Source organism: Haemaphysalis longicornis, unplaced genomic scaffold (assembly GCF_048455015.1).
Source record: "Haemaphysalis longicornis isolate Haplotype H1 unplaced genomic scaffold, Haemaphysalis longicornis Haplotype H1 scaffold_1, whole genome shotgun sequence".
NCBI classification, from domain to species: Eukaryota; Metazoa; Arthropoda; class Arachnida; order Ixodida; family Ixodidae; genus Haemaphysalis; species Haemaphysalis longicornis.
In genome coordinates this window covers 67,718,043-67,724,042 of record NW_027526203.1, presented here as the reverse complement: position 1 = coordinate 67,724,042, position 6,000 = coordinate 67,718,043, and the positions used below count along the sequence as shown (strand labels likewise).

At 44.7% G+C, this 6,000-nt stretch overlaps 1 long non-coding RNA gene across 1 annotated transcript; it reads right to left on the bottom strand.

Annotated features, from left to right (window-relative positions):
• Positions 1-4,853, bottom strand: LOC144164410 (uncharacterized). The gene is made up of 4 exons (XR_013321191.1): positions 4,528-4,853; positions 4,027-4,117; positions 2,810-2,933; positions 1-122 (listed from the first exon to the last, which is right to left on the bottom strand). It is a non-coding gene; the product is annotated as an uncharacterized LOC144164410 (long non-coding RNA).
• Between the last annotated feature and the right edge of the window lie 1,147 nt (positions 4,854-6,000).

Below are 6,000 nucleotides of genomic sequence, written 5' to 3'. Positions count from 1 at the left end.
TGAAAGAGACAGTTTTTAGCTTTATTTATTCCCAGTTTCAAGGCCATAGAAGACGACAGATATCAGAGGTGCCCAGCAAAAATTTTGTAGGTGCATCCAGATGCTTGTTGAGACCTGTGTCACTGAAAAGTAAAAGAGAAATAGCATTTTGAAAACTGGTCAAGCACTGCATATATTTCCTTAGGAGCCTCCTATTCAAAATTCAAATGAGCAAACAGCTTAAACACAGTACATGCGTGTGGACACTGACGATTCTGCTGTATCTTTTTTCCTTTATTTTTTCTTGTATGCACGTGGCAGAATTCTCTTATGTTATTATTCTTCATTTAATCTGCTCAGGTACCACACCCCCCATTAATGCCCGTTGGGCCATAAGGGTATCTTGAATAAATAAACATAGGACACCAAATACATGGCACTGCATCTACAAATAAACGTTCCTGTAGCAATTAAAAACTTTATAAAATAAATAATAGAATGGCACATTTCCACACATTTCCTAATACAAATAAATACATGGCCAACTCCAGCTTTCCTCAAAATTTTGTATACCAGTTTTTTTGAACCAGGCAATAAAACTGTAAACATCTTGAAAACAATTTTATTCGCCCGTAAATTGCAGGCAGCTTAACTTAGGTGTCGCAGAAGCTGTCGTGCGACGATGACTTACTTGCTCGTCTCTATTTTTCTGATTTTGCCCTTCTACAAACAAGTCACATCCTACAGTTGCCATAAGGTTGGTCGACCTGTTAACATGTTACAAAAAAGAAAGCTATTGGGGCTCTTTAATTTACAGGCTCGGACTCACCGCGGGCTCCCCGAGAAGCAGTCCGGCATTCGATTTTCCCATGTATCCCTATGCACTACCGCAGTGAGTCCAAGAGTGTAAATCGAAGAGCCCCATTGTATTGTGCTTATTTCTAACACTACTTTAAAGTTCTTACTCTCAGTCCTGTGACACCTAAGGCTGATTCAGCTGGAGAGCACCGCTATGTGGGCAGCAAGTTCTATAGTGGTCCGAAGTGGCAAAGATTCGGCAAAACAAAACCTTTTTCTGATGTAAGGATGATGCTCTGCCATCTGAGTGCAAGGGTGGAGATTGCTTCACTTTTGCACTTTAAATGCATTAATCACGACTAAGTTCAGTTAGGTGTCCTCGAAATTTCAGAGAAGTGCCGAGCAAAAACTGTTTTGAAGAACTCAGAAATACTGATGGCCAGAAATGGGCGGCTGGGCAGCCAGAATGTTACGGTCTCTCTTCACTCCAAACTAAAAACAAGTCAGCTTAAAACAAGTAAAAAATACCTTAAAGGAGTAGCACCGCTATTAAACGTTCATAGCATGATTAGGCTCTACTTAAAGGAGTACTTGAAATATCAAAGCTGAGATAACTATGCAAAAAGTTTCCTTTGTAGCTGCAGATTTTAGTAGCAACCATTCAGTATAACATATTTTAAATCAATTTTAATATTTGCATGCACAAGAAAGCTCCGAATGAATACCCTTTCGACATTGGCATAAGCAAGATACGTGGAGTGCCTCGCCATGCAGTTCGCCCCAAACTGCCGACATTAGGGCTCCAGTGACTTAGCCAACACACTGGCTGCTGATGGTGCACGCTGCACTGCCTTGTGAATTATGTCACAGTTTTGGGACTGATATCGTGCGGCCTAGACGCGTGCGGCCATGGCTAGCTTGGGCCACTCTAGGGCGCGCATCCAGTCTGACCATGATGCAATGAGAACAGCGACATCAAGAGTGCCATTCTCTCATGGCGGCCGCCTTGGTGTTCGTTTTGTCCAAGCCGAAACTGGCACGAATAAACAATTGCTCAAACTAATTATTTACCCCGAGGTTGACTATCTAATGTTCCATTCTATGATTCCTGGGCTGGTAGGCACCCATAGCAATGGGAAAAATGTAACACGAAAATTTCATACCAGTACTTTTTTATAATATTTACATAGACACATGAACTGCATGCTAATGGCCCTTTCTGCCAGTTGTTGCCCCCATCTGTCCACCATTCCTCAGCTGAGCATGAAAGACTGGTACAATAAAGTGTCAAGTTTAGATTCGACAAGTTTGCAAGCTCAGTGATTCACATTGAACTTTTTGTGATCTTTCTTGACAAGGATTTAACCTATAACCACTCCTCACTGTCTTGGCTCATGTACAATGCTTAAAGCTTCATGAACATACTGTACTTGGTACAGTTTCATTTACTACAGTGAAGCTTCCAGCCTCTCCCTGATGTGTCTGTAGTCCAATCAAAATGCACTGCAGGAAAGCCAACTTTTTCTGATGATGACGATCATGGGTGAAGTGAAAAAACATTAAAACGCTTCCCGCGATCTCAACTGAACCTAGGTCCCTCATGTTATGAAGCTGACGTCTATTCCATTGCACCATTCCAGCACAGTCGAAGCAATTTGGATTTGCATGGACGTGGAAAATTACACAGAAAATGCACACCTCCATCTAACGACAATGGTTGTACACTACGGAAGGTCATCGATTGCCTGCATCAGTAAAGCTCAAGAGAGCACAACTGCAGTGCAGCAGACCATCCTGATAAGGAACAGGTGCTCAGTACTGGGCTGGTTAATTTGGTGTTGGACTTGATTTTGCAACGCTTCATGTCCCCCATTTTTGTCGTTTCAGCAGATGGGCAGTTCTTCCCCTCAGTAACTAGGCCACAACTACATATTTGGTTGTCATACTACCAGGGTGGTCTGCGAACACACGCAGTCTGCCAGCTGCTAATTTAGAGTGTACCACAAAAACAGCCACTTCTGGAGGCATTCACCTGCTTTCCATGGGTACCCAGAAAGGATGTAGACCAAGGCTTGCCCTCCAGGCCCTGCACCAACATCGTAGGGGCCAGGTCCAAGCACTTTTTTTTTTCCACTGGAAGCCCTCTTATGCAGATGCTGCAGGAACAGGATTAAATGCTGAGTCAAAACAACTGAAAGTTGGGTAAGCTAATAATACATCTTTGGAAAACAAAATGCGTAAAAGATGGCGACGTGGAAAAAGACCACACAGGAAAACCCACTACAAGAAAAAGAACACTCGGCACATGGTACTGTGTGTTGTTTTCTGCAAAAGCAAAATAAGAAATCTCTGCTGCATTGTTAATAACAAGGATCATCCGAGGAAAGGGAAAAATGAGTGCAGTGTTAACCATGTGCAGCCTTTAGTTCGTTGTGCGATTAGCATGATTTGCAGTATTCCATTGTCATGTAAGTCCATGTATATGGGCCAGACAGGACGCTGTCTAAGTGCCCATCTCAGAGAGCATTTGTTTACGATCACAAATTCAACGGGTGCAAATCTTCCTGCGAATTATAAAAAGTGTGGGTGTCGCCCTTTGTTTGATGAGACTGTGATGTTGCACAGGTATAATGATCAGATTGTTAGGGAACGGGTTGAGGCCTTCTTTATCGATGAACATAGTAGCAAGTGTGTCAGCAAATCGTCTATAACTCTACACGGGCAGGAGCACGCACTAATCGGCACCATATTTCTTCAATCTATTATTTCTTTCGTGAATAAATTTCGTGTTTTTCAACAAAACGGCAGTAGCAAGTAAGTGCTTGTGTGTGTCCCTCCTGCCTGTAATCGTTATTAATGCGCTTTCAAATTTTCAATGGCTTCATGGCCTGCCACATACTATTTGTCCCATACACAGCTTCTTCCATTCACCTTCAATTTACACTTTACTGACAGTTGCTCCTGGTGCCTCCTCATAAAGGGCCCGAAATGCCGCGTAACCTTCACAGCCCTTCGGTTGATCTGATTCTGCCGCAGTCATTTGGTCTATCCTTTCTCTCTCCCTCTCCCGTCTTTTTTGGCTCGCGGTTTCACGCTTTTTTTTTTCTTTGGCCGCGATATCCTTACGTTCTCTGTACAGAAGCGACGTTTCCAATTCCTCTCCCGCAACGCAACTTAACTGCCCGAAGAGCTAGAACTCTGATGCGTGCTACTCGCGAGATTAACCCTATCAAACACATGCATACTTACGATCGAGGCACATGTACTTCAAACATCCAGGACAGCGCCTCGGGGAGTACACGCCACCGGTTCGAATAAACTTGAGCAATGTGATGGGCTCCTACACAAAAGGAACAACAACGAAACGCTTGAAACTGCGGCCGGAGTGTGTAAGGACATAGCATTGTAATTTGAATTTAGCGTGTGCTCCATACTTGGGCGAGAAACAGGGAGTGGGAAAAGAAACCACACGTACGTTGGATACACGAAGCAAGTGTTGGTTTGCGCGCCAACGTCTGGTTTGTCGTTTTCCACTGTGTCTGTTCCTCGCCCAAGTATGCAGCGCACGCTAAATTTGATTCAAGATTATACAAAAATCGTTAACATCACAATACGATCGGGAATGAGAATGACAGCTAGGAGGCCGAGCTAGGCGACCACGTAAGCAAGAATTCACGCAGCTTTAGGGTACATAGTACAATAGTATAAACACAAAAACTACAACAAACATAAACTAACGATGTTACTGACCTTGCTGGGAAAATGAGCGCATACATGCCCCCTTTTCCGCTCTTCCGTGTCTGTGACAGCAAACGCCTGAGACCGGCATGGCTGATCTACGCTGAGCTCAGGCTGCAAGTCTCTCTTGAAATGTCGCAGTAGGTATGTCGGATAGGGAGATAGCGGAGATAGCACCAATACTAGCATTCACGGTATATTCACGCATCTGCAGCTTCATTTGGTAGCATTCAACACAAACACACGCTGGGTAGTGACAGCGCAAATCGTTCACTCGGGGGACCCAGGGAAATGCTGCGCCTACTTCGGCGTTGTCCCTAGGCGCTCAAAAACAAGTCAAGTGACGTCACGATTTGATCACGTGACGGGTGAGCCTCATTTCACAGACGATCGCCCCTACACCCCCTCTTGCTCCTGTCACGTGATCACGAAGGTCGTGACGTCGTCAAAAAGTCACGTGACAGTTTGTCAGGTGACTAATTGTCCAGAGCATGGAGGAAAGAAAAGGTTAGGAGAGGCCCTGACGTCACATTTGTGAAGCCGAGTCCCGCCATGACTTGAGCCCACGGAGCCCAGCACTCTATCCCACCATCCTTTGCTGTCTCCGGTTTGATTTGACTAACATGGCGTCGCCCTGCCTTCCCGCTTCGAAGCGAAAATAGCTTCGTCGCTAATTCCTCGGTGCGATGTCATCTTCTAAGCTGTTGATTTCGCCTTCAATTTGCCCATTCTAACCCTCACCCAAAGTTTCAATCGAAAAACGGCCTTCGTTTTTGAGATAGAAGGACGATTTTTCAGCTCTTAAGCCTGGCAAAGTAGCGTTTGTCGTCGTCATAGCAACAGGCTCGCGGGATGGCGAACGCAGACGCCTCCGACGGCCGAGTTTTCAAACTGGCCTAATCTAAAAACGTTTGTCGTAGCGACTGCGCTGGTTTGCAAGCGTAGCGAGGCAGCGACATACCAAGCGCCTTAAATATTTGTCCTTTCTATTTGCCCAAATTTGGCCGCCGCAGTTGTCAACAAGTAAGCAACATTGTCCATGGGCTCAAGAAAAATGACGTAACTTCTTTTACACTTTTCGCAAGGCTGCGTCTGCTGCAACCCGGGGCTTCTGAGCCGATTCCCCCCGAACTGGCTGCTGCGCCCCACGGAAGTGACGTACGTCAACAAAAAAATTGCGTAACTGCATTTAATTGCAATTACTTAAATAGTGTTGCATATATTTTCGGCAGTGACACACTAATATTACAGTATCAAGATTTATTTTTTGCCTGAGTTGCCTGACATCACCTAGTCACCGTGACGTCATAGACATGCTTTGTAGATGTTTGCATTATATTTTTCTCTGCGAAACTCGAGTTTGTTATTTGACACTCGCCTAGAAGTTGTGTAAACAAAGCACTTTTTATAGATTTACCACGGGTTTTACGAATGACCTACGGACGAGCGGCATGGAGAAGAGGCCGAATTCCATCGAAGAGCGAA